We start from the raw sequence: 19,203 nt of genomic DNA on the forward strand, positions 1-19,203 counted from the left end.
AAGACACACACACACACACACACACACACACACACACACACACACAGAGATAGATAGATAGATAGATAGATTCCATTATCGTCCTTGAAGGTCAGATATGACCTATGGGACCAAGAAAACGTGTACAATAGAGGCTCCTCTATCTAAGAGGGTACAATGTCCACAGTGATACATATAGATATGTGGGGAGAGGGGCTAAGGGGGTGTGATACAACAAAATTGCAACAAATGTTGCCTATGGGGATAGGAGGTGGCTAAGGGGGAGGAGAGGGATTTCGGGTGGGTTTTTGTGTCCGAAACTCCTCGATGATGGCTCTGCCACCACAATAGACAACGTACTTACCTGCGGCTCGTGCATCTCATACCTTCTGCAGCTCTTGCTTCTTTATCTTGAGTTGTGGGCTGGGGTTAGAGCCTCGCTAATCCATATGGTTGTTCCCTTGAGAAGGTGTGTTTGCTTTAAGAGTGTCATGCGGTCCTCTTTGGTCTTAAAAACAAGGCTCCCTTGGTTGGTGCGGGGATCGCGATCGACGAATTCGATGGTGGGAATGTCAAACTTGACTGGTTCAATAGCCTTGTTGAGCTTGGTTAGGGTAGTAGGGAAGTCATCACTCTCCTCCCACCGAGAGGAGGGCAATCCACTGATGCGTACAGTCGACACAAGGCCTTCCCGACGACGGCGTTCTTGTAGGCATTCCTCCACTTTGAAGGGGATGGTGGCAGCATTTTCTTGGATTTGGGTGGCTAATGAAGCCACATTCTGGGTGAATGTGCGCTCAGCTTCTTTGGCATTTGCTAGAATGCGATCAGTGTCCGCTAGCTTCTGTGATTCGAGCAATTGGAGGCGCTCTTCGAGGGCAGCAAGACGTAGTTTGAGTTCGTCGTTCTCATTCTTCAACTCCTTGACTTGGGCTTGGAGGCAGTCGAGCGGGTCTACCTTGGGGGTAGCCACGAAAGAGCGGGTTTTTCTCGGTGTTGAGGATGTGCCATTGTTGTTCTTGAAATCTCTGGTTTTGACCATCATTCCTGGGTGGGAACTGTTGTCAACTGAGGCACTGAGAACGTGGGAATTGCTGTCAGATGAGGCATTGAGAACTCAGTATGTAGGCTGTTGAATCTGCTGCTCTGAGTAGAGTTGCAGGGTCGACGGGTCACAGGGTCGGAGTCGTGGCAGGCTTTAGGTCGCAGGAATGCACTGAGAAAACTCAGTCTGTCGAGTCGGTTGTTGTGAGTAGTCGAGTCGGCTGCTGTAAGTAGTGTCGCGGCAGGCTTTAGGGGCGGGGCTATGGCTCAAGGCCTCCCATAGGGCATCCCCTTGCCCACGGGAGACAGAGAAGGCGGCGGCGAGCTACTGTGTTAGGGTTACGAGAGAGAGAGAGAGAGAGAGAGAGAGAGAGAGAGAGAGAGAGAGAGAGAGAGAGAGAGAGAGATAGATAGATAGATTTTATTATTGTCCTCGGAGGTCAAATATGACCTATGGGACCAAAGTTACATGTGATGTAGTATGTGTATGGCTGATGAGTGACTCTCGATGCTCCAAAATTGTAGTGATGAGAGTCGCAATGGAGAGCCCACACTTTGGCTGGGAGAGGAAAGTGTGTAGGTCTAAGTTATGGCTGAAAATGTGAGAGAAGCAAGTTCGGATGTGATCAAAATCTGAGCACTCTAGTAGTGTGTGGTACTCAGACTCTCGAACTTGCAGTGAGCATAATGTGCACAATCGATTTGACTCTTCTCCATTGCCCCAACGCCCTATCTCGGATCGAAGGAAATGGGAGCTAAGCCGAATTGCTACGATAGTGCGTATCGCGGACAAGGGAATAGGCTCAAGCATGTAAGTGTGAGTACGGTTTCCTCTCTCAGCGAAGAACATGGTTTTGTAGTTGGGGGCAATATAGGTGGTGTAATGTATGAAGCGTGACCCACCAGATTTCTCCCAAGCCGTAATACATTGGCGTTGTAGAAAAGCTTCATTCACTTGAGAGTCAATTGAAGCATCATGTAGCAAGTGTAATGCATCCCATCTCCCAAACCACTTCTTTATGTCTTGCATCCATCCCGTGCTCAAGATCTTGCTTTTATGCGTCTTTTGAGCTTTTTTGCTTGCTTCCCATGCAATTGTAGGAAGTCGATGTGAGGGGTTTTGACGCATCTTTATCATGTACTCCACAACCCTTTCCATGCCCATAACCTCAATTGGAAGAGATCCCGACTCAAGAAGTAGGAGCATATATGGTGTTTGTGTCTTAACTTGGAGAAAGTTTGTAAGAAAACGCTTTTGGACATTCTCAAACTCTTTCCAAGTAGACTTTGAGATGCTCCCGCCCCACACTTCAACTCCATAAAGAAGAACCGGTGTCACCAATGCATCAAAAAGATACTTCTTGAGAACCCAACACTTGATCTTTCCCGCATTACACATGTTCTCAAATGCATAATATGCTCTCTTTCCTGCTTCCAAACGACGCATAGCACATTCATGCCACTTATGATTGGATGGAACCTCAAGGCCAAGGTACTTAAAGCTCTCAACAACTTCAAGTGTCTCGTTGTTGTACACAATGCATGGCTTCTCCTTATGGTTGGTTTTCACAAGCATAACCTTTGTTTTGGATTTATTTACAATCGGCCCACTATGCAACCAAAAGTTCTCAAGGACAACCATAAGCTTTTGTGCATCTTCTTAAGTGTGTGCTAGAAGCACTACATCATCCGCATACAACAAAAGCATGATTACCGCATTGCAAATAGTGACCTCTTCAATGCCTTCTTCTTGCATAAAGTCAAGTACCATTTGTTCCAATTGATCAATGCATAGACCAAAGAGAGTTGGTGACAATGGACATCCTTGTTTAACCCCAATAGTGCTTACAAAAATTTCTGAAATTTCTCTTCCCATGCGCAATTGACAAATCACCTTCTCATAGATTCGAGAAACCGCAAGCATAAACTCACTTGGCACTTGGAGTTCTTCCATCCTTCTCCACAATTTTTTACGTGGAATCATATCAAAGGCTTTCTTAAAGTCCACAAAACAACAATACAATCGCTTGCCTTTCAACCGACTTTCCTCCATGAGAACACGAAGAGTGACAAGATTTTCAATGGTGCTATGGCATCGACGAAAACCCGCTTGTCCCTTTGCACGCTTGTCATTCTCTTCAGCCCAATCACTCAATTTCATCTCCATTATGCACCCAAACAACTTTTCCATAAGAGACCCAATCATTATAGTCCGGTAGTTGCTTACATTCTTTACATCCCCTCCTTTATGCAAAGGCTTAACCCAATTAGTACTCCAATCATAAGGCATACCATGTTGAAGTGCAAGGTTGAACATATCACACATCCACTCATGGGTAAAATCTCCCGTCCATTTGATCATCTCCGGCTTGATACCTTGAAGATCTCCCGCTTTGCGAGTGGCCAACTTTTCAAGCCCACCGCATACATCCTCAATAGTAAAAAAAGATGGCATACATGGGAGTGAACCATAAAATGGCATTTTTTCAGTATTTTCTTTCTCATATAATTGCCTACAATGTGTGTATATATCCACTAGACTCAAGTTACCAAAATTCTCAACCCGCTTGCCTCTCAAGTTTCTCCAAAATCTTCCACATGCATGTGCCTTTTCTTGGACTTGAAATTCTTGTTCCTTTACTTCCCATCTTCTTCTCTTCTTTTGAATCAATGCCTTGTATGTATGCAAATGACTTTGATAGTTGTCTTTGTCCATAGTTGCATCAAGCTTTATCAAGGACTTTTGAGCATCTTGACATTCTTTATCAAACCACCTTTTGCGTGATCTATCTTTGCTGATACCATGGAGATGCTTTATGGCAAAGAATTCTTCCGCACAAGAACAAATAGCTTTCTCGAAAGCTTCCCATTTAGTTTCCAATGGTGCATCACATTGAAGCTTTGTCATCCATAATTTTTGCTCAACCATTTCAATGTACATTGGTGCCCGTTTGAAATCCATACGTAGTGATAACTTCTCTTTCCTTTGGCTGACATTATCATGCTTAGTTGCTTCACCACATGAAAGGTCAATACATAAGGTGCGATGGTCGGATTCCGGGGTCCATTGACCAAACATAAAACTCTTTATGCGATACATGATGGCTTCAGAGAGTAGCATATAGTCAATCACACTATCCCCATTATGTCTTCTACATGTAAATCCATTGGTTCCACTCCACAAAGATACACCATTGGCAATGAGCATACCCGTGCTATTACACATGTGTAAAAGTAACTTTCCATAGTGATCCGGCTCTTTCTCATCCATTGAAGTACGATCATACAAGTGAACTTCCTCCAACTCCCTTGAAATGTATAGCATATCAAATTGTTGAGTATCATGTTGCAATGTTTTTGTGCGAGCATTCATATCCCCAAATGCAATAACATCACCTTCACCTTTGAAATAAGCAATGTCCTCTTCCAAATCAGAAAATGGTTGATCTCTATCCATGCAAGCATAAAAGGGAGAATCATGATGAGGAATGTAGCAACCGGCTACAAAAATGGGTGCTCTTTTTGGTGTCATAACTTTCAGCCATACATAACGTTTGTACTTGTCATCTTTCACAATTGATACAAAATCTTCCAATCCTTTCTTAACCATACATGCTAACCCTCCTTGTCCTCTTCGTTGCTTGAGAGAGAGAGAGAGAGAGAGAGAGAGAGAGAGAGAGAGAGAGAGAGAGAGAGATACTTCTATTATCGTCCTCGAAGGTCAAATATGACCTATGGGACCAAATGAACATGTCACGTGGTGTGAGTGGAGGTCATAAGTGACTCTCGATGCTCAAAAATGGCTGAAATGAGTGTCGCAATAGAGAGTCCACATCGTGGTTGGGAGAGGAAGGTATGTAGGGAGAGCTCATGGCTAAATATATGGGGAAAAGAGGACCTGATGTGGTCAAAAGCTGAGCACTCAAGTAGTGTGTGGTACTCACTCTCTCGCACTTGATGAGGGCATAAGGTGCAAAGTCGATGACACTCCTCGCCAATGCCCCAACGTCCTGTCTCGCAACTTAGAGAATGAGAGCTAAGACGAATGGAGGCAATGGTGCGGATCGCACTCAACGGGATGGGCTCAAGGATGTAGGGATGGGTTCGGTTACCTTGTTCAGAGAAGAAGAGAGATTTGTAGTTTGGGGCAATGTGTGTGGTGTAATGGCTGAAGCGAGAACCTCCGGATTTCTCCCAAGCCATGATACATTGGCGTTGTAAGAAGGTCTCATGAACTTGGGAGTCAATCGACGCATCCTTGACCAAGTGACATGCATCCCATCTTCCAAACCATTTCTTGATGTCAAGCATCCACCGCGAACTTAGTATTTTGCTCTTGCATGTCTTTTGAACCTTTTGACTTACTTCATATGCGATTCTAGGAAGTCGATGCAAAGGGCTACGTTGTGTCTTACGCATGTACTCCACAACCCTTTGCATGCCCAAGACCTCAATGGGAAGCGATCCGGATTCAAGAAGTAAGAGCATGTAGGGTGTTTGTGTCGACTTGGAGAAAGTTGGTGAGAAAACGCTTTTGGACATTCTCAAACTCTTTCCAAGTAGACTTCCTGATGCTTCCACCCCACACCTCCACTGCATAAAGAAGCACTGGTGTCACCAATGTGTCAAAGAGGTACTTTTTCAGAGCCGAACACTTGATCTCTCCAGCATTGCACATGTTCTCAAATGCATAATAAGCTCTCTTTCCGGCTTCCAAGCGACACATTGCACAATCCTTCCATTTATGATTGGATGGAACCTCAAGGCCAAGGTACTTGAAGTGATCTACCACTTCAAGTTGCTCATTTTTGTATACAATGTATGGATTTTTGTCATTGAGGGTCTTTATAATCATAACCTTGGTTTTGGATCCATTCACAATCAGCCCGCTATGTAGGCAAAAGCGTTCCAAGACACTCATAAGCTTTTCTGCATCTTCTAAGGTATGTGCCAAGAGCACTACATCATCGGCATAAAGCAAAAGCATGATCACCGCATTTTCGATCTTAACCTCTTCTATGCCTTCTTGCTGCATAAAATCAAGAGCCATGCATTCCAATTCATCAATGAGTAGCCCAAAGAGGGCTGGGGAAAGTGGGCATCCTTAATTGACACCAATGGTGCTTGCAAAAATTTCTGAAATTATATCTCCCATACGTAATCGACATATCACTTTTTGATAGATGTGAAAGACTGCATGCATAAATTCTCTCGGCACTTGAAGGCTTTGCATACATCTCCAAAGATTTCCTCGCGGTACCATGTCAAAAGCTTTCTTGAAATCCACAAAGCAACAATACAACTTTTTTCCTTTCAATCGAGACGCTTCCATAAGAACTCGAAGAGTGACAAGGTGATCAATAGTGCTATGATGATTTCGAAAACCTGCTTGGCCAAGCGCACGTTTGCTATTATTTTCAGCCCATTCACTTATCTTCATCTCCATGATACATCCAAATAACTTTTCCATCAAAGAACCAACCATTATAGTGCGGTAGTTGTTCACATTGTTTACATCTCCTCCTTTGTGCAAAGGATTGATCCAATTTGCACTCCAATCATGAGGCATGCCATACTGAAGTGCAAGTTTATACATATCGCATATCCAATATCGTGTTTTCTTGCTTGTCCATTTAATCATTTCAGCCTTGACACCTTGAAGGTCACCTGCCTTGCGAGTAGCAAGTTTCTCAAGCACGCGGCATACATCTTCAATGGTAAAGAAGGGAGACATAAACGGAAGGGAGCTACAACACTCCATCTTATCAACATTGGGTTGCTCATAGAGGTTCTTGCAATGCATATACATATCCTCAAGAGTCAAGTCACCAAAGCTCTCAACGCGCTTGCCTTTTAGATTTTGTCAAAACTTGCCACATGCATGTGCTTTCTCTTGTGCTAAAAGAAGTTTTTTTTTGACTTCCCACCTTCTCCTCTTCTTTTGAACAAGTGCTTTGTATGTGTGTGAACATTCCAAGTAAACTTCCTTGTCTTTGATTGCATCCAATCTTAGCAAGTGTTTTCGGGCTTGACTACATTCCATGTCAAACCATTTCTTCTTGGTGCTACCCTTCTTAGACCTTTTGCAAGACATGTGTTTCACTGAAAAGAATTCCTTTGCACAAGAGCAAATTACTTCTTTAAAAACTTTCCACTTGCATTCTAGTGTTGGGCTCTCTTGATGCTCTATCATGCTTAATATTTGGTCCACCATCAGCATATATAAGTGCTCATTTGAAGTCTAGACGTAGGTAAAAATGATTCATATCATGATTGGAGGCTACATGCTCGAGCCGTTTACCACACTTGAGGTCAATACATAACATCCTATGATCCGATTCCGGATTCCATTCACCGGGTGTAAAGCTTTGTAAGCATTCTAGAGTGGCTTCTGAGAACAACATATAGTCAATCACGCTATCACCATTGTGCTTTCTACATGTAAAGCCATTGGTGCCTTGCCATAGAGATACACCATTTGCAATGATCATTCCGGTACTATTGCACATGTGTAGAAGTGACTTTCCATAGTGATCCAGTTCTTTTGCATCATTAGAACTTAGATTTTACATGTATGAGTCATCCATTCTTCTTGAGACATGCAGCATGTCGACTTGTTGTGTGTCGTGTTGTAACATATTTGTGCGAGCATTCATGTCTCCAAAAACAATGACTTCACCTTGATCCTTGTAATGAGGAATGTCTTCCTCTAGTTCAACAAAGGGCTGATCTCTATCCATATTCAAGCGAGCATAAAATTTGGAGTCATAGTGAGGAATGTAGCAACTAGCCACAAACATGACTTGACCATTTGGTGAGCTGATTTTCAGCAATAAGTAGCATTTATACTTATCTTCTTTGACAATGGAAACATCTTTCAAACCCTTTTTGGTCATACATGCTACGCCTCCCTGGCCTCTTCGTTGCTTTGCATTTTTGGCCCACATCAACGAATGCACATCGTATTTGTCAAATCCAAGAATTCGTTGCGCCCTGCATGGGCTGGCTACACAGAAAACGAGAGAGAGGGAGAGAGAGAGAGAGAGAGAGAGAGGATGGCGAGAGTGAGAGATAGAGCGGCAGTGTGAGTGGGTGTGTGTGGGTGAGTGTGTGTGTGGGTGGGGAAATGAGAGAGAGAGAGAGAGAGAGAGAGAGAGAGAGAGAGAGAGAGAGACTTTTCTGCGCCCTGCATGGGCCAGTGACGAACAAGGAAGAGAGAGAGAGGGTTTTGGATTACAATGATAATGGAGGAGAGAGAGAGAGATAGAGAGAAGGTGGATAATAAAGGAGAGGGGAAAGGGTGGTTCCGGGGGGGGCGGGCACTGCACGCACGAGCAAGGGAGGGGAGGTGGGTTGGCAACACTCAAAAACCTTCAGACCTTCTCATACACAAGGCACCATTCGCACATTTGGTAAAAGAGATCATGCAAAGTTATCAAATGGCGTTTCGAGTTCAAGGTATCCCCGTAGAATCTCTGCAAGAAGTGGCAGAATATCATCTAATTTCTATTTTTGAAGACACCAACTTGTGTGCTATTCATGCAAAACGGGTGACAATAATGCCCAAAGATTTAGCTCTTGCGCGTTGAATCAGAGGACAAAGAGATTGAATTTGACTTTTAGGCAATTTTGCCAATGTAAAGATATCTTTTTGAAATATAACGAGTCGTGGCTTTTTCAAATATAACGAGTCGTGTACATTTGTTTTAAGTGATAAGTAAAGCTAAGTAGAGAGAGGAAACGAGAGAGAGAGAGATGTGGATAAAAGAACTGTCAACCAAGTTTGGTTGATTGAATAACCCAAAAAACATTGTATTCTTATAATTTTTGCTTTAAAAACCTTTAATTAGGATGTCTAGAGGCTTGCCGCAGAGGCGCGCGAGAAGCCAAAAGTAAATGTTACTTCTAACTTCTCGCGCACCTCTGCGGCAGGCCTTTAGACAGCCTAATTAAAGCTTTTTTATGCCAAAATTATAAGAATACAATGTTATTATGTTTTTATTGATGGAGATTGGACTGAAAAAAACTCTATATTTTGATTCAGAGAATCACACAAGTGTATCACAAGATAGAACCAATCATATACTATCTATCGTACAATAAACTCAATATAGAAGTTGAAAAGTACCAGTTAAAATCAATTTCCATTTGAATTTTGAAATAACAAAGTACAAAGATGTGATATCTCATTACATACTTGAAGGAGTTAATTACAAGATTTATGCATCTATTGACTGCTTGAGCCATCTAAGATATGGCGAGCAATGTTTTCTCGGCTCTCTTGGGCACAAGGAAGCTATTTGTGCAGCACATCCCAAGCAATTTGTTCCACATTGCTTAGACCTACAGCTTGGCTTAAGGCCACGTTACAAAGCACACGACCACGAATGTGTGTCGCAAATGCAACACTGGCCAGAGATTTATTTACAATATATATAACTTGGGAGGCTTGAGATATGGTTGACAGGCATAGGATGCGGCTCATTGCTTTCATCATTGACACCCAAAATTGACCACAAGGAGTGTACTCCTTGTGGATTATCGCAAAGCCGTCCTGGGGGAGCTTGCCAAGGTAATGCGCAAGAGACGACTGCCATCCAAAATCTTGGCGCCTACCATCTCCTCCCCGACCTGCATGCTCATCCAGCTCCACAACATTCTACAAAGAAATCAATAGGTAAATAAGATTTCAGAATGCAACAATGAAAATTAATGTAATCACAAAACAAAAATCAATTAATACCTCTTGTTTTTTGTCGTCTTCCTCGTTTATGCCTTTGCTGTCAAGAGAAATAGTTGAATTGGGAGCCATAGCGACACTCTCAAGTTCATCTATATGAACAGGCATAGGAGTACGTTGGGCTTCAAACAATGCGTGTGTAGATACAAACTCATCCTCCGACACAGATGAGTGCGTTGCATCTCTCACCGCCACCATTGCCAACTCCACTGTATCTACCACACTCTCTCCAAGGGGAAGGAGGCTTCGATCCAAAGGATCTGAAGAGGGGTCAATGGCAGAGGACTCTACAGTGGCACAGAGGATGGACAGACACTCATCCATGCGGATGTCAAAAGTCTTTTCAAGATCATGTAAAAACAAATATTCCTCCCCATCTATCACAATTGGGGAGAGGTGTTCAAAAAAAACCTCCGGAGTTAATGTCTCCTCCAGCGCATCTGCAACGGGCTTAAAGGATGCTTCTGCACCCTCATCACCCATGGATTTGGCGGCATCCATGACACCTCCTGGGTAGGTTAGGGCAAGAATATTTCCCTCTTTCCTTGCATCCCAGGGCGCGATAATGGGCTCCTTTGTGTCCTTGATGACACCCCCAAGGCGCAAATGAGCCAAATTCACCTCAGATCTTTCAGGCTCCTCCGCAAGAAGAAACACAAGAGTCGCCAAGCGACTTAGAAACTGGGTGCCGACCTTCTTCTTTTTCAAACGTGAATCTTCAATGTACTGACCTGCCTCACCCGCAATTACACAAAATCGCTGAAGTCGCTGGGTGAAAGGCCGATCGCCTTTGTGTATGTAGCGAAGCAAATCGCATGGAATCCACAATTCCCCTTGTCCGACAATTGGTACAGCATACTTGTCGATGTAAAATTAAAAAAATTCTAAGATAGGCTGAAAAGATTGGCTGTTTAGGTGAATAGTTGCATTCACATCAGGGAATTGGGTGAAGAAATTGTGGAGATCGTCACGATCTTGCCACTCGGTTGTTTGTAAAAACGCTTGGAAGCGTTGTAACGCCGTGGCTTCGGGAGGGGTGGAGGAGGATGCCATAATGCTAGCTCTTAAAGTAGGAATGCAAAGAGTGTTGGAGCTCAAATGAGAGTGTGAACAGGCAAAGAGTGCAAAAATGGTAGGGTTTAGGAGGCTTTATATAGCACGCCCCCCCCCCCCCCCCCCCCCCCCCCCAAAAAAAAAAAACAATAATTAAAATATTAAACAATTTTCATAAAGTAACACAAATAACAAGAAGTTATAAAAAAAATTACAAACTAAATTACAATCATTTAACTCAAAAAACACATCACTACAACTTTAAGATAATGTGCATTGCCAAAATTTGATACAACCATCTGCTTGAACTTACAATTGTGATATTATAAAAAATTTAAGTACAAAACATAACTACTCTAATGATAAAATCAAATTCTCTTCCGTCGTCCACGCCTTTTCAATTTGAATCGTGCTCTCCATGCAGCTACCAATCTAGCAAAAAATTAATAACTTAGCATACCCAACTTAGAGCAGGGAATAATCAAAAGAACATAAATATAACATAATTAAGAGAGAAAAATCATTCACCTTACGTCGTCCAATGCAAAATTTTGTATCTTCTCCATGCTCTAAACCCATTATCATTAAGTGCTCCCGCACATTGGCCAATGTCCAATGCTTGTTCACTTGGACGGTTTCAACAGCACCACTCGACAATTTGATTGCAATATCAAATACCTCAATTGTAACATCGGTGGATTGCAATGGAATCCATTCACCAAGCTTGCACATCCACCTTTCATAGAAGTACCGCACGTAAAGCGATGCCGAAACTTCCAACCTGACACCGAAAGCGATCTCCGTTGTGAAGTCCTAGCTTCAAGATACCCCCACTTCTCCCCAAGGATGGCTTCCAATGTATCGTATTGTATATCTTTGCAAACATACATAGTATTTGTATGATGGAAAGGCAAAGATCCAAAGATGCTAACGAAGACACGAGGAGGACAACACCATCCAAGCCCAACGAAACGCGAGGCTTTTCCAAATTTTTATGATGCTCTCACATCAGCTACAATCTTGGCTTTCAAAGACATTACAGTGAATGCATGTGGCTTTGGCCACTCCATGCTAGGCAAGGTTGTAGCCTCCAAAGGTTGTAGCTCTCCGTAGCCTTCCTCATTTGTAGGTACAATGTACTTGTGGGTGTAGAAGAACACCCTCTGTCGTGCAAGGTTTGATGAAGTTGTGTTGGAGAAGAGCATATCCCCAAGACTTGCATGCATGGCCGTAAATGTGCCTGAAAGGCACGAGAGTGGTTGCTCCTCCACAAGGCTAGAAGGAAAAACATCTACATATAAACAAAACAGTCCGTGAGATGTAAAAAGTCCACTTTTTTGTTATCACCAAAACCATTGAAGTGCAAGGGACATACAATTACAAGGAAAATCCCTTGGGTTGGTGATCCCTCGTAGACGCATGTGTCCAAACATGAAAACATGTTGAACGATTGCCACCGTACCCTTGTCTCTTACTTGCTTGAAGCCTAGTAGTCTTCCCTTCCAATGGAGATCAACGTTTGTTCTTTCACGAACACGATGGGGACCGATTGCGGAAGGTTGCATGTAGACCCACGCACCTTCTTGAAAAAGCTGAGGTTCCCATTGCTGCTCCTCATTCTTCGAGTTGTGGAAAACCATACTTTGAATGATGGGTTTGGGGCGTCTATTTTGACCATTGTTTGCCATGGATGCTTAAGTGGGAGCTTGAAATTGCAATGGAGAGCTTGGGGAAGGAGGAGGGAGACAAAGTTTAGAGAGAGAGTGGGAGCTTACAGTTGCAATGGAGAGCTTGAGGAAGCAGGAGGGAAACAGAGTTTAGAGAGAGAGTGGGAGCTTAAATTTGCAATGGAGAGCTTGAGGAAGGAGGAGGGAAACAGAGTTTAGAGAGAGAGTGGGAGCTTAAAGTTGCAATGGAGAGCTTGAAGAAGGAGGAAGGTGTAAAAGTTTAGAGAGAGAGTGAGAGCTTTGTGTTATGGAAAGGGGCTATGGAGGAAGGGAGTCTTGGAAAAAAGGTTCTAGAGTGAGAAAATGACTTTTTGATCATAGGGTAGGTTTGGCGGGAGTTTTGGATGGAATATTTTGAATTTATTTTTTTTTTGAAAATTTTGAAATTTTAGGGTTTTTGCAAAAACGTAATTGTGGACCCACCACTCCCCCCTGCCTTTTTCCCCCTCCCTCTTTTACCCATCCACCTCCCTCTAGGATACAAAGCAATAAATGAGTGGACAACCCTATTATTCTCTCTACTTTCTTAGGTTCTAAACTTATATACATTGCTCTCTTCCTACTGGTTGGAGCCTAATTAACCTTAATCCTATATGGCCCAAAGAGAGTCCACATTTTTCCTAATGACATAGACATAGCCTCTAGATTTCTACTTACTTATCTGTTTCTATCTTCCAAAAATGTACCAAAACCTGGTCCTTGGATTGCCCTTGTGATTTTTTACCAATGCCACCTCCAAATCACCATGTGTGCCTTGATGCTTACATTACTTATAGTTGTAACATGTCATCACAAAAAGCTAAATGCTATTAAGCATTCTAAATTCTGTTGATATTAACACCTTGATTCTTTGTTTGAAACTATATCTTTGTTTGTAGAGAATAATATTGTCTCTTCTGAAAATGCATCTAGTTATGAGAAGAAGCGTACATTTGAGGAAGCTCTGCTAGGTGCACACAGATGATGCATTGCTTTGACAAGAGACTATACTCATATTGGCAGAGACTTTGATGTAGGCCTAGAAAACCTTTTTTATGCATGAGTTTAAGAGCATATATTGAGATGTAGGCAATTTATATTTTTGGATCCTCCTTTCGGTTGACTACATAATTCATTATCTTTATGCACTATTATAGAGGATCATGTGCACTATGCAATGTCTTTGTCAACAGCTACGCTTTCAAACTTAGGGTGTTTTCTCATTATGGTATCCATGGTAGGTAGAGTGATTCTTATAAATAATTTATTTTGATATATTTTAAAGAAGGGTTAAAATATATGATAAGTTGCTCACACCAAGCTCACTCGATACCGTTGTTGATGGAGATGAAGGTAGTCCCAACAAAAAGTCTTTCGGATCACATACCTCTGCACATACATTTTAAGAAGAATACAGGGGAGGAGCATACCCCAAGAGGTGGGAAAAAACTGTTAGTAACAGGGGCACACCTATTCAAAGACCCTCTTTTCAGGAATCTAACCAAGAAAGCACTGGGTAAGCTCAAAAAAGATGTCGCCCTCAACACACACAATGCGTGGGACCTCTTTTCTCAGAGCATCCAAAAAGCAATCAAAACCTCGGGCCTCCGAGTCAAGAAAGTTAGGGAGGTACACCTTCTGCATCTTGCAGCGGAGGTACAATTGCTTACCTCCAAAAAATCCAATGGGCTTGCTACTGAGGATGAGCACAAACGATGGCTCGAAGCCAAATCTAATCTTGCTAATGAGCAGTTAGAAGATATAAAAAAGGCAAGGCTTCTCTCCAGGGAGACTTTCCTTCAACCTGAAGCCTCTAATCAAGCTTAGTTTTTTAGGCCTTTAAAAATCAAGAAGAGCCGATGCCACATCCGCTCGCTCTATGATGAGAAAGGGACAGCAGTTCATGACCAGGATGAGATAGCTGGTCTGATGTTGAGCTATCTTAGTCAAATCATTGGATGGCCAGAGATCCAATCCCAAGAAGTGGAAGAAGCCTGAGGGACCTTACTTCAAAGTGGCAAGAAGAAGATTCCCCACTCATAAGCTAATTTCTTGGAAAGGGCATTCCAAAGACGAACATTCACGAATCACTAGCATTGCAAGCCCTTGGCAAGGAAAAGTCCTTGGTTGGGATGGGATGACGGTGGAATTCTATAGAGAATTTTGGGACGATCTCAAGGTCCCAATCACAAGGTTGTCCAATAAAGCCATTGTCAAAGGGTCGTTGGAGATAAGTGTAAAGAGAGGGCTTATCAAACCCATCCCAAAACAGATCTGTTGTTCTCAACTGAAACATTGACGTCCTATAACGATGATGTTGGTGGCCTACAAAATTATTGTTAAAGTTGTAGCCCTCAGACTAGACCCCTTACTAACCGAGATCATATCTCCCTATCAACATGGGTTCATCAAAGGAAGGTCCATTTACGATAACATCTTGGCATCAATGGTGGGCATCGAGTACGCAACTATCACAAAGCAAGAGTGTATTCTGCTACAGTTGGACCTAGATAAGGCTTATGACATAATAACATGGACATATATAGAAGCCTTCATGGAAGCTCTGGGCTTTGGGCCTCGCCTATGTTGTCTGGTAGTGTACTGGGAGCTGGAAGCCAGTCAAAGCTTCTATTCAACAATAGAATTGTGGGCTCTTTTGAGGTCAAGAGGTCTATTACGCAGGGATGCCCTCTAGCCTCCCTGCTTTTTGCCATAGGATCACATCCTTTAATCACGACACTCGAAGCTAGAGTGGAACGAGGGGAGTTGCAAGGCCTGGATTTACCAAGAAATAGCCAAAAACTCCTAGCAAAACTTTTTGCAAACGATTCTCTCTTCTTCTTGAAGGCGTGCCCCCAGATCATCAAAAAAGCTCTAGAGATTGTACAAATATTCTCAATAGCTTCGGGGTCCCAATGTAATATAGAGAAGTCAAGGCTGATCTCCCTATCGGAAAATGACTCATTTGACCCTTCTGACTGGTCGGGGGAGATTGTCACAAAAGGGAATATCTTCAGACATCTAGGAGCCCCCTTGGGGGTGGACGTAACTCACAAGCAAATTAAGATTTGAGTGGGTGCTTGAAAAAATCAAAACAAAAATGAGCAGGTGGAAGTATGCTCTTCTCCCATTCCCAAGTTGGATAAAAGTGATAAATGCCTTTATGATTCCTTATATTGCTTTCACTAGCCCACTTCTCAAGATGGCTAAGTGTCACCGGAAAGAGTTCTTGAAACCAGTAAAAAGGTTTTTATGGAAAAACAACACAAAATCCTCTAGGCCATGGAAATGGGCCCATTGGGAATCAGTTTCTCGGCCGAGGAATCAAGGAGGCCTCGGAATTTTGAACCCTGTGGCCCATGTAGAAGCTTGTTGTGCCAAAGTTGTTATTTCCTTGGCTAAACAGGATCAAATTTGGGCTATCATGATCAAAGATATGATAGAAGCAGCTAAATATGACTCGAAAGGTGGAAAGTAGAGAGGGGTGGAGGTTCATGACAAACTGTTAGCCCCGACGTGGTCTACCCTATGACTGGGGGGCAACTCAGGAGAATTGGTAAGAAAATGCAATAGAGCAGCAAGAGTGTTAAAGTGGGGGGGAAAAACCAGATACTTCAAAACTCCATTTTGCATTGGTCCCCTTGGCTTTCCAAAGTTGTAGATCCACCACAAATTCCCTATTGGATAGAGACAACCACCAGGAAGCTGAATAATAAGGGTCTGAATCGATTGGGGCACTCTAGGACAGTGACAACAAGATTTAGAAAACCATTGACCTTCTGGTTACCCAGTACCAACTGAATAGCTTGGAGGTTTTGCTTGTCCACAAACTGATGAAAGAGCTTGACAATATATCTATGATTTGGAGTTTGACTGGAATGCCTGGAAATGGTCCGAAAGCAGTCTCTTATGGAAACCTCATCCTAAAGACATTTATTATACAATGATACATAAGAAGAATTGGTCTAGCCCTCTTAACAAGATATGGAAAAAACAATGGCCGGAGGAAAGGTGGGAGCAAGTAATGGAGAACATATGGAAGCCAAAGGTTTCGCGCACATGAAGGTACTTTTATGGAAGGTTATTTGGGGTGCTCTACCGACGGGGGTGAAGAATCAGGAAACAGGGATTGGGTTAGATCGATGCTTGGGGTGCAGGTTAGCTAGTGAAGATCTGGCCCACCTCTTCATGTATTGCCCAACTATCAAAGGCCTTGCAGGGAAAATATGCAAGTGGGTCCAAAGAACATGGAAAATTGGTTTTTACAAAACTGATCTATTCCTTGGAGGGAAGAATTCAAGTGGTCCTACCCTCCTCATCAGCACTCAAACTGTCAGGTACTTCTTCTTACATAATGTATGGCAGACAAGGAACCGCCGTGTGTTTAAAGGAGGTTTTGAGGTGGCAAGCTTCGCAAAACTTATACAAGAAAGCAAAGTGCTAATATGGACGCTCGGGCGCAAGCAACACTCAGAGGATTGGTCTAGGACTACTTGTGCCTTGTTCTCAGCAGATGGCATGCCTAGGACGGGGGAAAAGCTTGGCCATCGGTAATTAAAAGATCTCACAAGAACATGATAATGGACCTTATGTATCAAGGATGAGGGGGCGAGTTGGTGGGGATGGCGGCCCTGATAGCCAATGTAATTATGATCCCTGGATGATGTCATGGCTACCCGAGCATGACAAGACCTTGTAATTATTTGGGTTGATTAATATATTCACTCACAATTGTGAGTTTTGCCCAAAAAAAAAAGATAAGTTGATTTTGCGCTAGTAAACTTTGTATGTATGATTTTATTGTTTATGCTTTGTTATTCACATTGTTTTATGGCGGTAGCACACTTTATATTTTTGGATCTTCCGTTTCGTTGAGTACATTATTCACTATCTTTATGCTTAGTGTGGGATGCTATTATAGAGAATCATGTGCACTATGTAATGTCTATATCAACATCTACGCTTCCAAATTTAGGGTGGTTGCTCATTATGCTATCCATGGTAGGTAGAGTAATTCTTCTATATAGTTTAGTATGATACATTCAAAGAAGGGTTAAAATATATGATAGGTTAAATTTGTGCTCATAAACTTTGTATGTATGATTTTATTGTTTATGCTTTGTATATATGATCTTATCTTCCTTCAGACCCTTCTTCTTTTCCAAGGAAAAGATCCTTCTATTAGTTAATAAAACTATCCATCGGGCTACAAACTACTCGACAAGATGGGGCTACATGAGCATGAGAGCAGACTCTCCAAATGAAAAGGTGAGATATGTACTATGACGGCTAAATTGGGATACAGGAGGAGAAAACAACCACACAAGTGTCTGATAGTGCCATCTAGGAGCCCAATAAACCATGGTATACAAAGGCCTTGGATGCCAAAGCCATAATAATGCCTTGCGGTGCTATTGTATATGGTCAAAGATTCCATACAACCTCTCAAGCTCACCTCAAAGTGTATGGATCTCCAACCATAGATCTCATACAGTCTTCACCGCTGGGACACGGAGGGCCTCGAAGATGCAAAAGCAATGGGGTCTTCATATGAACTAGAGAGTCAAGCTACAAAAAATGTCCCAATAAATCTCTCTATCAGTGCTCCACCCCTGGGGTGCAAGTGTTTGCGGGTCGCCGCGACGGACGTCCATAGCATAGCTCTCACGCAACATAAAATATCAATACTAGGGAAGTGACCAGGATGAGGCATGGAAACTCACTAGGGTGTCAATCCTAATGAAGTGAACTCGATGATATGTGAATACTAACTCTACAAGAAAATCAAACGCACTAAAACCAAGTAATCTGCCTATGTCCTTCTACACAGCTCTACAGTCATCACGCCCGTTTACCATGAAAATCATGTCGGATTCACACGACACTTGAAGGGAAGCTACAGAGGGCTATGAGGAGCATATCCTATCACTATCACAGCATTCTAGAGAGGTACAAAGATCGCGATCGTTCGTCCCAAAGTCACCAAAAACAGCGAACAGGTGATCCTAATAGGTCGTTTTAGGGTCCCTAAAGCCTCTCCTATGGTCAAAACAACATAAAATATGCATATAAACACTCAAAACAGCGATTTAAGGTCACAAACTCGTAGTTGAACACTTACACCGAATCTTGAATGATTACACTTGAATGGAAGAGCAAAGTAAGAGGAACACAATGCAATAAACGAAATTGAATTCGGATTACCGTAGCCACAGTAGCGAAGATTACAAGTTGGAGCAAGAAGAAGCTCTCAAACGTACGTTGTCTTCTCAATTTCCCATGAAAAAGATCTTGTTCAAACTTACAAAATTGACCTTTATAGTTTAGGTCTTTACAAATGGCTTGTCCGAAAAAAAGCTCCTAAACTTCTAACTAGCTCTTTACTATACAATTGCTCCCAGAAAAATAATCATAAATTCTATTACTAGTTCTCAGCTTAGAGAAGCTCTTTTACAAAGGATGAGATTTCCGCAAAAATGTAGATTCCCTGAAAAATGTGACTCTTTCTTTGGAAACCGTGGCTTCATCATTTCATCCGCCAAACACTCCCCCCTTCTTTATCCTTGCACGCCCTCGTACATGTTCAGAGCTTTGGCCATTGATGGGGCTCCAATGAAGCAAGTGTTGTTGAAAAGCTCCATGTTCAAAGGACAACTTCCAAGGCTTCTTGATGCTGTCTGA

Source organism: Adiantum capillus-veneris, chromosome 26, assembly GCF_014529385.1.
Source record: "Adiantum capillus-veneris isolate H3 chromosome 26, ASM1452938v2, whole genome shotgun sequence".
Lineage (NCBI taxonomy): Eukaryota > Viridiplantae > Streptophyta > Polypodiopsida > Polypodiales > Pteridaceae > Adiantum > Adiantum capillus-veneris.